Raw genomic sequence first — 15,996 nt, 5'->3', positions numbered from 1 at the left:
GGGCTGGTGGAAGAGAGCTGTCCTCCTAACTGAGCTGCCATAGGTTAGAGTAGTTCTTCATACTTTATTTAGACAATCTTTCTATTATTAATAAGTTACCCATTTTCTATGGTTTCCAGTTTTCTTTATCTTGTACTGTCTTGTTAACCTGGTCTACCTGATTGTTCTCTGAACATCCAAGAAGGTATTTAAAAGTAACCTTAGGATCCCAGTGAATCAAGTTTATTCTTTTCATTTTTCCCTCTGAATTAATTCTCAGCTTTTGTCGCTGTTAATTTGCCTAAAATTGAATAACTTATGGTGGGTAGTTTAAGATTTCCATTATCCTGTAAGGATATTGAATTTATTATTTTGCAACCACTTTTATTATATCCAGAATTTCAAGGTTTCTAAAACTACTCCCTCTGAAGGGTAATTTGTAATATTTAGAAGTGTTTCTTCTGCAGCTCACCCCAATGAGATCGTTTGCAAATTTATCACAAAATAACAAGACTGATTTTTAAAACAAATGCATAAATCTCATATATTCAAATGAGTGTCAAGCTCCTCAAAGTAGGCACACTGGGAGGTAATTGACTTATACCAATATAATTTTGTCATTATTCAAAATATTTTAAAACTGAATGATTCATCTTACTGTATTATAAACCTTGCCTTTCAGTAATGTGGACAGGGAGCAACTGTGTAGATAGATGGCTGGGTAATGACTGACCTTCTTCAAGGCTCCAGCCACTGTAACTAAAAACATTTTATGCCTTCTCTCATTGAGTCATCACAACAAAATAACATTTGAAGCTTAGCTTTCGTTTATTGTACAGAACCTGCAATTTTTGAGAGGTAGAGGTCCTCTTACCTATGCTTGTCTGACTCCAAAGAGTATACTCCATTATGGTGTATTACTCATTTGCTGCCATCTAACCCCTCCTCCCAGGACATAGTTGGTGGCAGATCTGGAACAAGAGCTGTGACTCTCAGCTACTTTTTTTCCATGCTGTTGTCCTGCCTCCTTTATGATTTCTCTGCCACATTGGGTGTCAGATAAATTTCTTTAATATTACTCAAAACCAAATTTAAAGGATGTGGTTAGAGGTGATCCACACAGAAGCAATTAATATTTGCTTCTTCTTAATGTCATTGAAATAAATGTTACAAAGGCTGTTCTAAATTTAGCAAGGAACAGACAATCTATAAAATTTGTGAAATTAGACAAGTATAAGGAGTAACCCACATAAGTAAAATTGGGGCTAGGCTGATCTTTGGGAATGACAGAATTCATCTTTAGAGAATGAAAGGTTGCCTGCTACACAGTGTGTTAATTATCTGTCAGAATATCTGTCAAGAGAATACAGAGTCTAATTTTCTCAATAATTAGTAAGGTCTACTTAATATTACACCATGCTTCTTTCTTTAAATGTAGGTTTACTTTTAAAATGTCAGTATGTTAGAGAATCAGTTGTAAAAAAAAAAAAGATAAAGAATATCTAGAATCTTAAAGAATATTTTCTTTACTTGCTGGTTTAATAAATAAATGGATTCCAAATAAAGAAATACTTTACTGCCATCCAGACATCAGCATGATCAAGTGTGTGTAGTACAAATCCTATGGATGGGTGACTTTTAAATGATTCATATATATAAATAGCTGCCCTCCCACTGATTAGCTACAGCCTTAGGCCTTTCTGACTTTGATTTTGTTTAAATGAAAGACATATCCTCAAGAAGCTTTTAGAGACCTTGAAATTCAGAGTTAAAGGAAGCAAACAAGTAGAAAGTAAGAAAAAAGTAGGAATAATTTAGAGGCTCTGGGCTCAAAAATGGACCCCTAGGCAATTTTAGCCAAATGCATCAGAACCAAGATCTCAAGCCTCTCCCTCCTCATTACAAAGTGCATGGCTCAGGCTAAAACTCCACCAAGTAAATAGCATTTGGGTGAGTGAGCATTATGTTTTCACAAATGAGATTCCACAGAGAGAGATCAGTAGTGTTCTCTTTAGTGCACAGTAGTTCAAAGTTTGTCTTAGGGTTTTTAACTCTTCCTGAGACACTCCCAGAAGGAAAAGGAATTTGACTGACAAAGAAGGAAAGATGGGATAGTATTGTAAGGATAATCAGAGAAGGTAATTTAGCATCATTTTTGAGATTTATTCATTATATGCATCAGTGATTTCAGGCAGAGAGCTTTTGAGGAAGCATTCATTAGGTTGTAACCCTAGTTCTGCCTTTTTTTAGCCATGGTCCCACTCTCTCTAAACCTTTGAGACCTGATTCATATAATAGTGATCTTTGAAATCATTGTAAAAATTAGAGCAATTATAATTGTAAAAATCCTTGAATGGTGTTCTTTATTCATGCTGGGGAGTCAAGAATGACATACCTGTAGACCATCAAAGAGTTTCTGGTCTAGTAGGGAAGACAGACAAAATAATGGTCTTGTTAAAAAAAAGTGAAAGTAGTGTTACAATGTGTGATGACTAAAGCTGGTATCATATGTCAGGATGCAAAGAGGACAGGAACCTAACGCTACAGGGCTATCAGGACAATTTGCACAGAGGAGTTTACATCTGAGTGCAGTGTTGAGGAAAGTAAAAAGCTGCCAACTGCCCCAGTTCTGGGCTGTGTTCCGGACTGAGGCAAAAAATATCCAAAGGTCCTAGAGAAGAAGCGTAGACAGAGAAGCACAAGGAGTCCCCTTCATCCTCACACACTTGGCTAGGGCTGGTTCTGTGTCTGTGATTATGCTTAGGGAGAGAGGAAAGGTGGATTACTTTCTAGTCTCTTCTCATCCACCAGGGCCCTGTCTTCTATGATCTGAAACCTAAAGGAGCTATGCTGGCATTTCAGATCACTTCACGATGACTGTGTGCTTTGTGAGTTAAAGAGCAACTAAAGTACTACGCAGTCTTCTGTAGAAAAAGGTCTTTGGCTACAAAGCACTGATTTACTGTAGAACATAGGGAATGCAATTCATACATTATTCAGTATTGTGGAAAATAGCATGGGCTCCAAAGCCAGATTTCTGGAATTCAAATCCTTGCTCTGGGATTTAATAGTCCATACCTTCTTATGACTTCTTAGGAGGTTTTCAACTTTTCAGAGTCCACTTTCTCAGACACAAAATGAAGATAACATTCGGTTCAATTTAAAGGGTTAGAATCATTTCCTAGAGGTCTTAGGAGGGCACCTGGCACGTAGTAAAATCTGTAGAATTTTTGAGTGCTATTTTCATTGTTATACTATCATTGACCATACATCAGTGATAGTATATGACCTGTAAGTCATAATAGATTTGTAATTTATCTTTGCAACATTAGAAATATTATAGATGAGTGCCTTACAATAATATATGTGTTAAAACCTACAAAAATCATCCATAAATATTCATAAATACAATTACCAGCTATATAAAAAGCCATATTACAACTAGAAGAAACAAGGCTTTACAGATTATATTTGTCATTAAATTGCTTACTTTTTTAAACCTTCATTTTACTAAGCTCTTTAAGCCTGTGAAACCAACAGATTTGTCAAACTGGGATAGGATAAGGTATAACTTAAATAAACAAACAGACATTCAGTATTTGTGTGATGAGTGTATTTGCAGTGAATACTTAACCACAGGTGCAATCGATTGCTTGTGCCCTTCTGAAGACATCTCCACACCTGACAGATCCAGGACAGTTTGTGTTAGAAGTCTCCTTTCTATTCTAAATGCTCTGCTTACCCCTTCTTTTCCAAAAGAAGGAAATACATAGATTAGTCTATAAGTATCAGTTTCTAGTTGCTGTTACTTTTTAATGTGGTTATATTAAATAACTATATTTATTTTGTGGTCAAAATTTTTGTCTCGATTTTGGCTTAATACTATATAGTATGTTCATGAAAAAAAGATAATAAGGAAAGTGACTTAGTCCAATTATTGTACATTGCCAAGGCAAAATATGTTCTTTGTAAATGGGAAGACTGATGAAAACCCAAATGCCTTGTGGTTCACTCACTATCAGTAACAGGCTTAAGATGGTTCTCTATCTAATCACTGCTAAAACAATGATTGCTAAACTCCTTAATGATTAAATATAAGATAGTAATGGATTAGTCCATTTAAAAGTATTATAACTGGTAAGTTCAAAAGTCTCCCCAAATATAATGAAATCTTTAAGTCTCTCTGAATATTTTAGGGGAATTTCTAGCTTTATGATATCCTCCATAATCTCTTTGATATATTTGGAAGCTAATCACCATAGTAGGTATATTGGTTCTCAATGACTAGCTTTTATAATTTGTATTGGAAGAGATTCCGAGTGTGTGAACAGAAATTATCATGATCAGAGCCCATATATATCAATTACATTTATATATAATTAATCAATAAATATCTCATTATAGAAAGATGTGAAATCACAAAACATTAAGCAAAACATGACTAAGTGGAGATGAAAAGTATAAATTTAAAGGTCTTGTTGTTTATAGGAGAGATCCATTGCTGTGGGCTACAGGATCATTCTGAAAGGAAAAGGGACTTAGGTGACCCAGCCATGTTAATAGAGAATATTTGAAAAGATATGTAAGTCAGTAATTTCAGTATAGCAACTAAATGAATAAACACCATTTAAGAAACAGTCTGACTAGAAAAAATGATCTTATAATGAATGGCCAAGTGAAAGCTAAAGTTGAAGAGTTAGCTTTAGATCAGATTTTTAGGGCTATAAATCCCAAAATAAATACCTTGAATTTCATCAATAAAGCAATGGGAAATCACTGACTCTTTAAGAAAGGAAGATAAATGATGAAAATACTGCTTTAAAAATATCCATCTGGATTCACTGTATATAATGGATTGGAGGAGAAGGACAGCAGAGCAAGGAAATTTAGTATACCAGCCATCAAGGCAAATGCATGAAGGTTTCAATTAGACTTTTGTCCACCTGAGGAGAAAGTAAGGCATATGTATAAGAAATACCATAAAGAAAATTATGAAACACCTTGACTTACTCTTGAAACACTTTCACACTTCTCACAAGAATAAAGAAAATGCTTACCAGAACAAATCCAAGATATATCAAAATTTTAATAGAAAAACAAAGTGTTCAGTTGGAGAAACCTGTAGACCACAGTCTACAAAAGGGCCCACAGAGTGACTTATGGCCCGACAAAAGTTAATGACACTATGTTAAACATTGCAGGTGCAAAGAAGGATAATCTTCATTTCCTCACTATTAGAAACCACATTCAATGGAGACAGACAAAAAACATCATTAAAATTCAATGAGATAAATAGGAAAACAATGCTCTGATCCATGTGCTGTGAAAGCAAAGAACAGAACAAAATTAATTTTCCTAAAGACAAGGAGAATGATCTCAAAGCTGAATGGAAGTTTACTAAATACCTCACTGTGAAAGGACTTTGAATGCAGTGCTGTGGTGAAGCATCTCAGATTTTGTTTTAAAACAAACATTGTTGAGTAAATAAAGTTCTTTAGGCAAGGAATTAGCCTAAAATCTTGTTACTTTAGTTGTTTGCTGTTGTTTTACTGAATTGCTGTCTGCACATCAACTCTAGAAGCAGTAGAAAGGATAGATTTACAGATTGAAGCATTGATCTGGAATCTTGAAAAAACTTTTAGAGAAATAAATGGATTGACAATATGCCACAATTCTGTTCTTCTATTGACTAATGAGGGCCAAATGGATATTATAAGAGAAAGTCAACTTTGTTTTAGACAAGCAAGTAGAATGAGGAGTTAAGAAAATAATTATTTGAACAGAAGAGCTTGTTTATAATGGCCTGGCAATTCAAGGGATAAGTTACAAAGATACTAGAAAGAACAATTAAAGGATAATTAGGAACAAAAATGGGGCTAGAGTTAAAATTTAATAATGGGTTTGATTAGTAAGAAAATCTGAGTAGCTGTTCATAAATAACTATAAGACAAAATATGGCTACATTATAAGAAATAAAGCACCATGGTAATCCTGCAGTAGAGGACGAAATTCCTTGCTGTGTTTTCACTGAAGTAAGGCTATATATGTTCTTGTTGTTCTGAGATATAATTTGATGTGAAGCTTACTGGTAATGGGATTTTAGTGTGCATGAGAACACATTAAGGTATCCCTAGACAAGGACCAACTGGTATAAGGCTCCTAATCAATTAAGAATGAAGCAGATTTGGAAAATGGCAACATGGAACACTGGATGCATGAAGGGGAAGAATGAGAGGTTAAATTGATAACTTAAGACTATAATATAGAAGACTTTGAACAGAACAAAGAAATAAAGCATTAGTAAATTTAGCAGTGGCAAATAGCCTTATTACAAAAAAAAGAGTTCCTCATCCTCCTGGTTCAGCCTTCCTCACAGAAGATATTACTCTGGCACTGTCTTGGTGGAATCCATCCTTACATCAGTGATCCATCTAATATCCTGCCTCTCAGCTTCTTGTCCTCCTCGATTCCTATGAACTTGTACTCTGTGCCACCTTAGCCACCCGTTCCCAAGGTAACAGCCTGACTCTTGTGATTACCAAACCCTTCACCGTCATCAAAATTTCAATTTCAAGTAAACCGTTCTGTTTACAATTACTGTTCTGTCCAAATAATTTCTAGTACTTGCTACTTGAATAATCCTTTAACCTTTTCACACACACCCATTCCTCTGACCAATCCATTATTCTATCATCCATCACTCTTATATTCTCATACACCTTGCCTTTCTAGCTCAGACTCCAGTCACTTACTGAAGGCACCCGCTCTGCATGATCTCAACTCTCTCAACTCTTCAATCTCTCAAGCATAGTATTGCTCACTTGGCAAACCTCAGCCCCAAATTCAGCCTTTGGGGCTGATTCATTTCATAACTTTATCCATGCAGCTTTCTATAGATAGAAACAAAACCAAAACACTTTGAACACAGAGCTTGCTTTAAATTTATCTTATTAATCTTTCCAAAAACAAATGTAATAGTTTGCCTGTGTCTATATCACCATCTGCTGCCTCATCTCATATTACAACGAATGAACTGTTCCTGACAGCTGTGTGCACTGGTCCACATCCTGTGTTACACAATTTGGGGAGCTGACATCTGCAATTACTCTCTCTCCTGAAAACATCATGGCTTCTCCCCCACTCTATGCTGAATCATGTTCATCAGTAAACATACAAGAATATTTATTTGAAGATAAGTAATCCTTTCTTGCTTCTGTATTCTCCTCCAGGCTCCTTCCAATTTTCTCTGTTCTCCTAGATAACAATTCTTCTTCCAAGAGTTGTCTGAATTACAAGTTGACTTCCTATTTTTACTTACACCAAGTACTACAAGGGTTTAATAACCACCACTTTTGCAATGACCCTCACATTGCCAAAGAAAATAGGATGGACAAAAGAGAATCTAGAATAATACAAATCAGAGTGTAAGTAAAGGGATGGATAGGAAGGATATAATAGAAGCCAAGATGACAGAACTTGGCCACTGACTGATGACAGAATAATGAAGAAACTCATTGACAAAATATGTTCCATTATCATAGGACCATATCTAATATTTGGAAACAAAATGTAGATATTTATAATTATAGATTTAAAAATTACCCTAAATTTTCCATAGAACAAAAAAGAACATAAGAATTAAAATATAGGGCTGGGCACAGTGGCTCATGCCTACAATTCTAGCTACCAGAGAGAAAGGAGAATCCTAGTTCAAGTCCAGGCCAAACAAGAAAAAGGTAGTGAGACCTTACCAAGGCATGGAGTACATGCCTATAAGTCCAGCTACATAGAAGATGTAAGTAGAAGGATCAGGATTGAGGCTGGCATGGGCAAAATATATGAGACTCTATCTGAAAGATATCTAAAGTAAAAAGGGTCGAAGGTACAGCTGAACTGGTAGAGCACTTGCCCTGAGTTCAAACCCCACTACCACAAAGAGAGAGAAGAAAAACTATAGAAATATAAAAACAGGTATATACTTATTGAACATTTTCACACAGTTAATAAAGAATAAATTCATTAATTCAGTCATCAAATATTCTGGAACACTGGCTTGGTACTAAGCACTTTTAAAGATACAAAGAAAACAAAATGATATGGTCTCTATTGTGGTTGAATTCATAAATTAGAAAACAGATATTGAACAAAGGAATAAGAATACATCCAAATTGAGCATTTGATAATAGTGATTAGTTTTACAAAAATCAAAGTGCTACACAAAAACTATATATGTACACACATACACATATGGAGAAAAAGAGGGATTGATTTACCTTATTGGGGAAGAGGGAAGGCAGAGGTTTAGGACAGAGTTTTCTGAAAGAGTCATGTTTGAAGTAGAACTTGATTGTCTACAGAACTGGTAATGGCTAAGTGTATTCTGCTTTGTGAATATCAGGAACTATTTCCAGGGAGTCACATGGAAAAGTGAGGGGCATAGCTTCAGAATTCATATCGCCCTCAGTTTCAACCCTGTGTTTGTCACTTAATGCTTAGCAATGGCAAGGGAGTAACTTAACCTTTACAATACTCATTTTTCTCTTATTCAAAATAGGAATACTCCTATGGGTAGCCATACTGTGTTTTGTGAGATTTAAATGTCAATTTACTTGCATACACTTAACTAAGAATCGGGCTTCTTGCAGATGTTCACTCAATGCTTATTGCCTCCCTCTTCATGTCTACAGTCTTTAATGCACATCATGCCCTGTTATGAGGCTGTGATCACCACCACCCACACTCTGGAAACCTTCTCCCTTTGAGCCATATCATCCATAGACCCTTTGAAATCAGCAAGAGTTTGTAAAACGAAATATGTACTGAATTGTTTGCAGAGCATATCGGGGGCTGGTATGCTAGTTATTGCAAACCTGAATGGTGACAGCAGGAATGCTGGCATTTTCTTTAACGAGACTGCAGTGAGAGAAACAATCTGTACAGACTAACGTGCAAAAATAAACTTTTAATAATATTTTAAAGCAACTCACTGGTCACGTTTTTCCCCAGAGTTATAGAACCAGCCAGCTAATCAACAGAGCTGGCAGAATAAACTCCTCCAGGACATTTTAAGTCCCCTGACCTCTTGTTGATTGCTGTATGGATTTGCAGACAACTGTGGGTAAGAAAGCTTTCGGGAGGGAGCAGTCCTGAAAAATGATATAAATTTGAAATAAAAAGTGAGTGAGTGTCCCAGGTAGTTGCAAAGAACAGAAACTCACTCAAGTGAGTTTTAGTTTTAGAAAACAATGACATGGTAAGACAAAGGACATGGAGAAGTCCCAGGTCACGACTCATGGGGACTGAGAGGGAAAGTGGTTACTTACAAGTCATTCTAGGGATCTCAGCAACAGGATTCATGACCTACTCCCACAGTACTTTCCGGCATTGTGACCCACCATTATGGACAGCTTCTCCACACTCCATCTGTCTTACCCTCCCTTCTAGAATGTTCTCCCTCCCTTCCAGGATGTGTGTCTGTAAAATCTGTTTCCTCGTAACTGAAGTTGGCTTTGAGTCATTTTTAAGTTACTTATATCGTGTTGCATCCTTTAGTTTGTCCTAGACTGACTGTGGGTACAGCAACTTACAATTAACTTGTGTAATACACTAATTTCAATCACCATATTCAGGAGTCAATTCCTTTCTCTTTTTTATAATACTCATGTAAACATAAATGTTTAGATGAATTATATACAAATCTCAACACAACTAAAAAGAACCAAGACTCATTATGGTGGAAGACTCCCATAGACTATTTAGAGATGTTCAAATAGCATTTAATTATTGATCATTAATAAGTCATTGGGAATCATTACTTTTTATTGTAAGTTCATATTAATTCAGAGTAGTCGTTCCCAACTACTACTGAGTTCAAGTTATTTTCCAAAGAAGGCTGATTTGTTGACAAAATGAGGACCCCAGCTAATTCAATATCTAATCAGTTGTTTTGAATCATATTTATATAGGTTTATAAACATATGTGGCAACTCATAAAAGTCAAAGTATCAAATTTTTTCCAGGCACCAAATTTTCTTTTTTCATATTTAAGACTTCAATTTTTATACACATAGACTGGGAGAAAGATACATACTGCACAAAGTGAAAGAAACCTTAAACTTCAAGAAAAACTTAAAAGGGTTTTAAGTTATAGACTTATGAAGAAATATTTTTACTTTATTATATGAATATATTTATAGAGAAGTGCCTATAATTTTGTGCATAGAAATTTATGAAAAAAGCAAACAAACTTACTTTTCATAAAAAAGGAAAACCTTCCATGAAATTTTTGAATCAAGGTTAATATTCAACACTTTGTTGTCAAATTTTGGAAGTTCCCTCTGTCTGCCACATTCTTTAATGCCAGGGGGAGCTTATATGTTTGAAGAAAATATAAAAAGTGGCTTTCTTAAGGCCTTACTTTCATAAGATCTTTTTCTATTTCTGTACATGGCTTCAGATGATGGTGGAGAGAGACAGGTATATTTCTGTAAATCACAGTGACAAGAGCAGGAAAAGAAAGTAAGTGTTAAAATCCTGTCATCAGAGGAAAGCAATTGCAGTGTGCTGCAGTCCCTTGATCAATTTATTCTTGATACTTGGAAGGAAAAATAAATGTATTGGCTTTCTGATTTTCAGAGTATACATAATAATGATAAAAACACATTCTCCAAATGGTAAACCTCTCTACTTTTTCTCAGTCTCTTTATATAAACAATACTCATACTAGTGCATTTATTCATGGCAACCCAGGCCACTTTTTTCCTCTTGTCAGGAAATTCTTCAGTCCCTTTTATTACATAGCAATAACTCTTCTCAAGAAAGGAGGATTCAGAGTAGTGTAATATGCACTCTGAAGTAAGAAAACAATACACTGTTCTTCAGTCCAGGCTTCAGAAAGTGTTCCTTCTCAGTCGTTCATTAAGGAATGAAAAGAAGACACCTGGACACTTTCTCAATGATTGAAAATTCTGAAGATTATGCTTTCTATGTTTCAAAACAGTAAGCAAAGAGAAATGCATGGCTATGTAATACATATTCTGTAACGTAACACTACAGTTCTAAATGCATAAGAACACTAGCATTGCTGTTATATAGGAAAAAACTGGAAACAAGAGAAGGCCTATCATTGCCTCAGTGTTTCAAGTGAGCCAAATCTATGGCTGGGAATTGCAAAATTTACAAAGAAAAGCACAGGTTGATATTTGACAGGAGTCACCCAGTACAATATACCTAGATGGAATATGCGCTGTTCAGAAATATCCTATCTTCCTTCTCTCATTTTTACCACCATTATTATTATCATTATTTGTTACAGTTCTTTATTTAGACTTTCATTTCCTTTCCAGGTTGCTTGCGAAGCACAAAGGCTATATTTATATTCAGACTCTTCAAGGCAATAGCAGAAAATAAATTACAAGTGAAGCACCCACTGAAACTCAAGAATTATAAAATAAAATAATGCTGGGAGCTTTGGTACCACATATATTTCTGATGTAATGAAAGAAAGTCTCTCAGATATTTCACTAAGAAATTTCAACACATTTTAATAGGACCATCGCTTTTATGCTTATCCTGGGTATATCTTCATTACACTTACTATGTGCTCAATTTTCCAACACGAGATCACTGATCACCATATTAACTCCAGGTCCTATCTCTAAATGAAATCAGATGCTTGTTGATTATTGAAATGATATTTTCAAATGAGCACATGCACAAATGTATCAAGCATTTGCTAAGATATCTTAATAGAATAAGAAATGGGTCACTAGATTATTATTTATCATCTAACCCCAACTTATATTTGGAAATATCTCTCTCACTACACCTTCACCCTCTATATAATGATATTAATTGGTGGAAAATCCCCAGCTAGAATCTCACTTCTATACCTTTACTAACACTGCCCCACCTGCCTGAGAATCATTCAGCTTCTACCTCCACATCCTTTAAGTCCAGAGGACTTAAGTCGATTCAATTAAAATACTCCCCTATTTTCTCAAATTGTCCTACTTAATAACCTCTTCTTCCTTTCCTCTCCCATACTACTTTATCTGAACCTTTATAATTCCATGTTTCCACTTTTATTAGAATATATATATACATATTTTTTCCTATCCCTTGTTAGAATTTACATTCTCTACTAAAGTGGCTAATATTTAAAAAACAGAGCAAATTGAGCATATTGCTTTGCCATGGCCCCTGTCCTGCCACTGCTCTATCTTGTCCTTTGCCTAGCAGACTATTCTGAATATGATAGATTTGGAGTCCAGATAAGGCATGAGATCAGGTAACCCTGATCTTGGGTCACCACTCATTATGCTGGACTAACTGACATATAAGGTAGAACTCTTTTGGTTGCAACTGAGAAACCCAACTTGAAATGACCGAAAGGGTAATTCATTTTATATCACTGAGAGAAGGGCAAGAAGCTAAATCCCAGGTTCATCTGACATGGTACCAATAATCCCTTGTCTTTCTCTCCTCTTTATATATGAACTTAACTCTATCTCTCCAATAGCTTAATTCCTTCCAAGGAGTAGAAGTTCTAATGACCGTTAGACATTCAGGCTCTTTTTGGCCACCAACTAAAACTTAGCCTCTTAGGTCCTAAGTTAAAAAATCCCAACCTCAAACTGACACTGGTGGCTCACACCTGTAGTCTAGCTACTTGGAAGGCTTAGATACAAGAGGATCTCATTTCAAGGCCAGCCCAAGCAAGAAATTTGCAAGACTCCATCCCAACCAACAGGTAGGTATAGTGGCACATGCCTGGCCTCCCAGTACTGGTGAGAAGCATAAAATAGGATGATCCAGGCCTACTGGGCAAAAAGCGAGATCTTATTTTCAAAATAACTAGAACAAAAAGGGAGTGTGACTCAAGTGATAGACCACCTGCCTAGCAAGAGTGAAGCCCTGAGTTCAAACCTCAGTACTCCTAGAAAACCCCATAATACCCAACCTCAGCTGCCCATCCATGAATCAGTCAGTGTGAATAGGATGGTAAGTAATTGAACTGGCCAAGCTTCAGTCAGATGCCCACAGCAAGTCAATAATTACAGTCAAGAAGGCAAAGACTATATAGGAACAGTAAAGGCACCTATTCCACTCAGACCGATATGATGGGAGAACAGAAGAAGCATTTTCCAGAATAAGTACTGACAAAACAACTGTTGTCTTAGAAGACAAGAAACATGTTGCATGTGGTTGGCAAAAATGTTGAAGATGAAATAAAAATACCAATTATTTGGGCATCAGAAAAAATCAGCCAAATTTTTCAAGTTTGCTAGACACAAGTTCTGAACCATAGAAATGAGTGTTGCTATGAGTGTCACACAGACGTATCAGTCATTGCACAGACACTGAACAATCAGAACCAAACCACAGCCAACCAGTAAAAAGCCCAGCTCCAGTAGGAGCAGAATATGTCTGGCTTATCTCAATTTGGAGAAAAGTGCCGTATGTTTTTAAATCTTCTGTATGCCATTTTTTCATGCATATTAGTCTGCTACACACTAATCTTAAGAATGACAAGTAACATGATTCAAACCAGAAACCAAGAGAATCCAACTTTGAATTTCCTTAATGTACATAAAATCATCCAGAGTTCAGAGCCTCAATCTCAAAAATCTTTGTGAGGCTTACAGTTAGAACCTATTCAATCACTGTATTAAATTATCCATATTTTTCTGATGCCATTAACTCTTTGTTCTGCTTGGAGACACATTGTTCTAAATTGCATTCCACTTAGGGAAAAGCACCCTGACTTTTCATAAGCACTTGGAATAAATAAGAAAGTCAACAACCATAAAAACTTAGAAGGGGAGTAACGTGCTCACAGCTGGAATGCTTCTGTTTATTAGGAATTAGGGTAATTCTAAAGTAGGACAGCCAAGCGAGCCAGGAGAGGCAGGTGTGGGGAAAACCATGAAGACATGGTGCCAGGGCTTTTAAGCAATATTCAGGCCAATACTAGGAGCAATGAAAAGATCAAAGAGCTAGTCCACCTGAAGTGACAAAGCCCAGCATTTCCATCAACCTGCTGTCTCATGGGACTCTCCCTTTCCTGTCAGCAGCAAGCTCTGCCCAACATAGGAAATTATAAGCTAAGCTGCTTGTGAATTGAGATACTAAAAATTACACTTGTAATAAACCACATAGCCAAGACTGTGTCCAACTTTATCTCACCTCCCCATGAAAGGTAAAGCAAAACATAATTGCTGAATTTGACGATTGTCAAAGAGCAAGACAGATCTAAAGAACTTTCTCATTTGCACTTATATCATTGCTCTCAGAGTAAAACTCTAAAAAACCAGCTATAATTTCTTGCAGTACAACTCAAATTAGGTATTGTAGATTAAAGCCTCTTATTGAAACTTTTTCATTTTGTTTTCATATGTAGGTTTATTTTGGCTACTGCTTTAATAGAATGAATACAAATGTGTTCATATAAAATTGAGTTCTAAAGGGAATGTTTATTGAGATTGGGAAAGGAAATCAAAATAAATTTCTGTAGTTTTGGAGAGTCAGGACACTTGCTTCTGAGATTTCCTTCAACAGTTTACTAGAGCTAACGGCATGGAAATGTTTTCTAAATTAGGACTGACTTCCACAGCCTTTGTGCAACACTGTAACACTCATTAGCCATTAACCACCATTAATCAACAGGGGCCCAGGCAATAAGGGGCTTAAGTTTAATATGCATCATGATAAATCAGTTGTTATTAAATCACCAGATTAATAAGAAGAAAGGAAACAAAAACACTGTGGAATCAATTTTAAGAAAGGGTAGGGAAATCAGAACCTGACTTTAAAGACAGCTTCACCTGGGCAGAGGTACCTGCTGAACAGAATGTCTGGAAGCCTGCGTACTGGCGCTTCCAAGTAAGAGGGTGTTAAAGAAAAGCCTTTCATCATAGCGCATACTCAGCTGACCTTGTAGGTGTCACCAGAGCTGACCTTGTAGGTGTCACCAGAGCTGACTTTGTAGGTGTCACCAATAGCCAAGTCCTGCTATGTAGGTAGCTAAGCAAGACATAAGGGAAAAAAAGAGGACATAAGGTGGACATAAAGGAAGTTGGAAAGTGTGTCAGGAGGAACACAGAAAGACACTTGAAAAAGAAATGGAAGAAGGTGACATATTTGAAAAAGCGACAGAGATGTGTTCAAACATCTGTTTTTGGTGATACAATGTTCATAACCACTCAGTTCACTTGCTGTCTCTTAGATTGTTGACATACAGCAAACATTAGACTAGGAAGCAAAGGAGGATTTAGCCTGTTAGAAAAGACATCATAGTCACAATAATTCCCTATGTGTCCTCAGTTTACAAATTAAAAAAGTGAAATCTAGTGATCATTGCACTGTCAGGGATGGTGCACTCCATTCATTAGCAGAATCAGATCTAGAAATCCAAACTCTGACAAAAACATCAGTGATAATTTCTCTGCTGTAACTGCTTTGCAAAAAACAAGCACAAAAAGTATAGATAATCTTCTTAAATGAGCTTAAGCACTTTCCATCTAAACTAGTCCACATTCTTCTGTCAAGGCTTATCTCACATGCTGCATAAGACATAAGCAAACAAACACATGAAAGATTTTTCCTTGCCCAAGCTCCTTCTCTCTTTCCGTGTCCAGTATGTCTCTCCTTCACAGCTTGCAGCATTTGTCTTGCTCTGTCTGGGTGTTTTCCTCTCTCCTCACATCTTATGCACATATACAAAGAGCCATGCACACAAAGGCCTGTCTGTGCACATATGCCGTAAACATTTACACCTCCACATAGGCAATCTCCTTACAGAAGAGTCCATGCTAAATCAGTTGGTTTTTTTCTCTGTTGCTTTGCATATAGGGAGCTTGTAAAAATTATATTTAGGAGAAGATTTGGTTCAGTGCTGTGTGGTGGAGAATCCACCAAACTTCAGAGAATGCATTGACTCCACTGGTAAATCCCTGCCCAATCTCACAGCTTAACCACCATCTCTAAGTGAGAGCGCCAAGTTTTCTCAACTGTGTA

At 36.3% G+C, this 15,996-nt stretch overlaps 1 protein-coding gene across 2 annotated transcripts in view; it reads left to right on the top strand.

The window, feature by feature from the left end:
- Cntn5 (contactin 5) overlaps positions 1-15,996 on the top strand; it is a 1,105,069-nt gene that overhangs the window by 781,312 nt on the left and 307,761 nt on the right. The gene's annotated exons all lie outside the window — the stretch shown is intronic.

The sequence above is a fragment of the Castor canadensis genome, chromosome 2 (genome assembly GCF_047511655.1).
Source record: "Castor canadensis chromosome 2, mCasCan1.hap1v2, whole genome shotgun sequence".
In the NCBI taxonomy this organism is placed as follows: Eukaryota; Metazoa; Chordata; class Mammalia; order Rodentia; family Castoridae; genus Castor; species Castor canadensis.
This window is presented reverse-complemented; position numbering and strand designations above follow the sequence as displayed.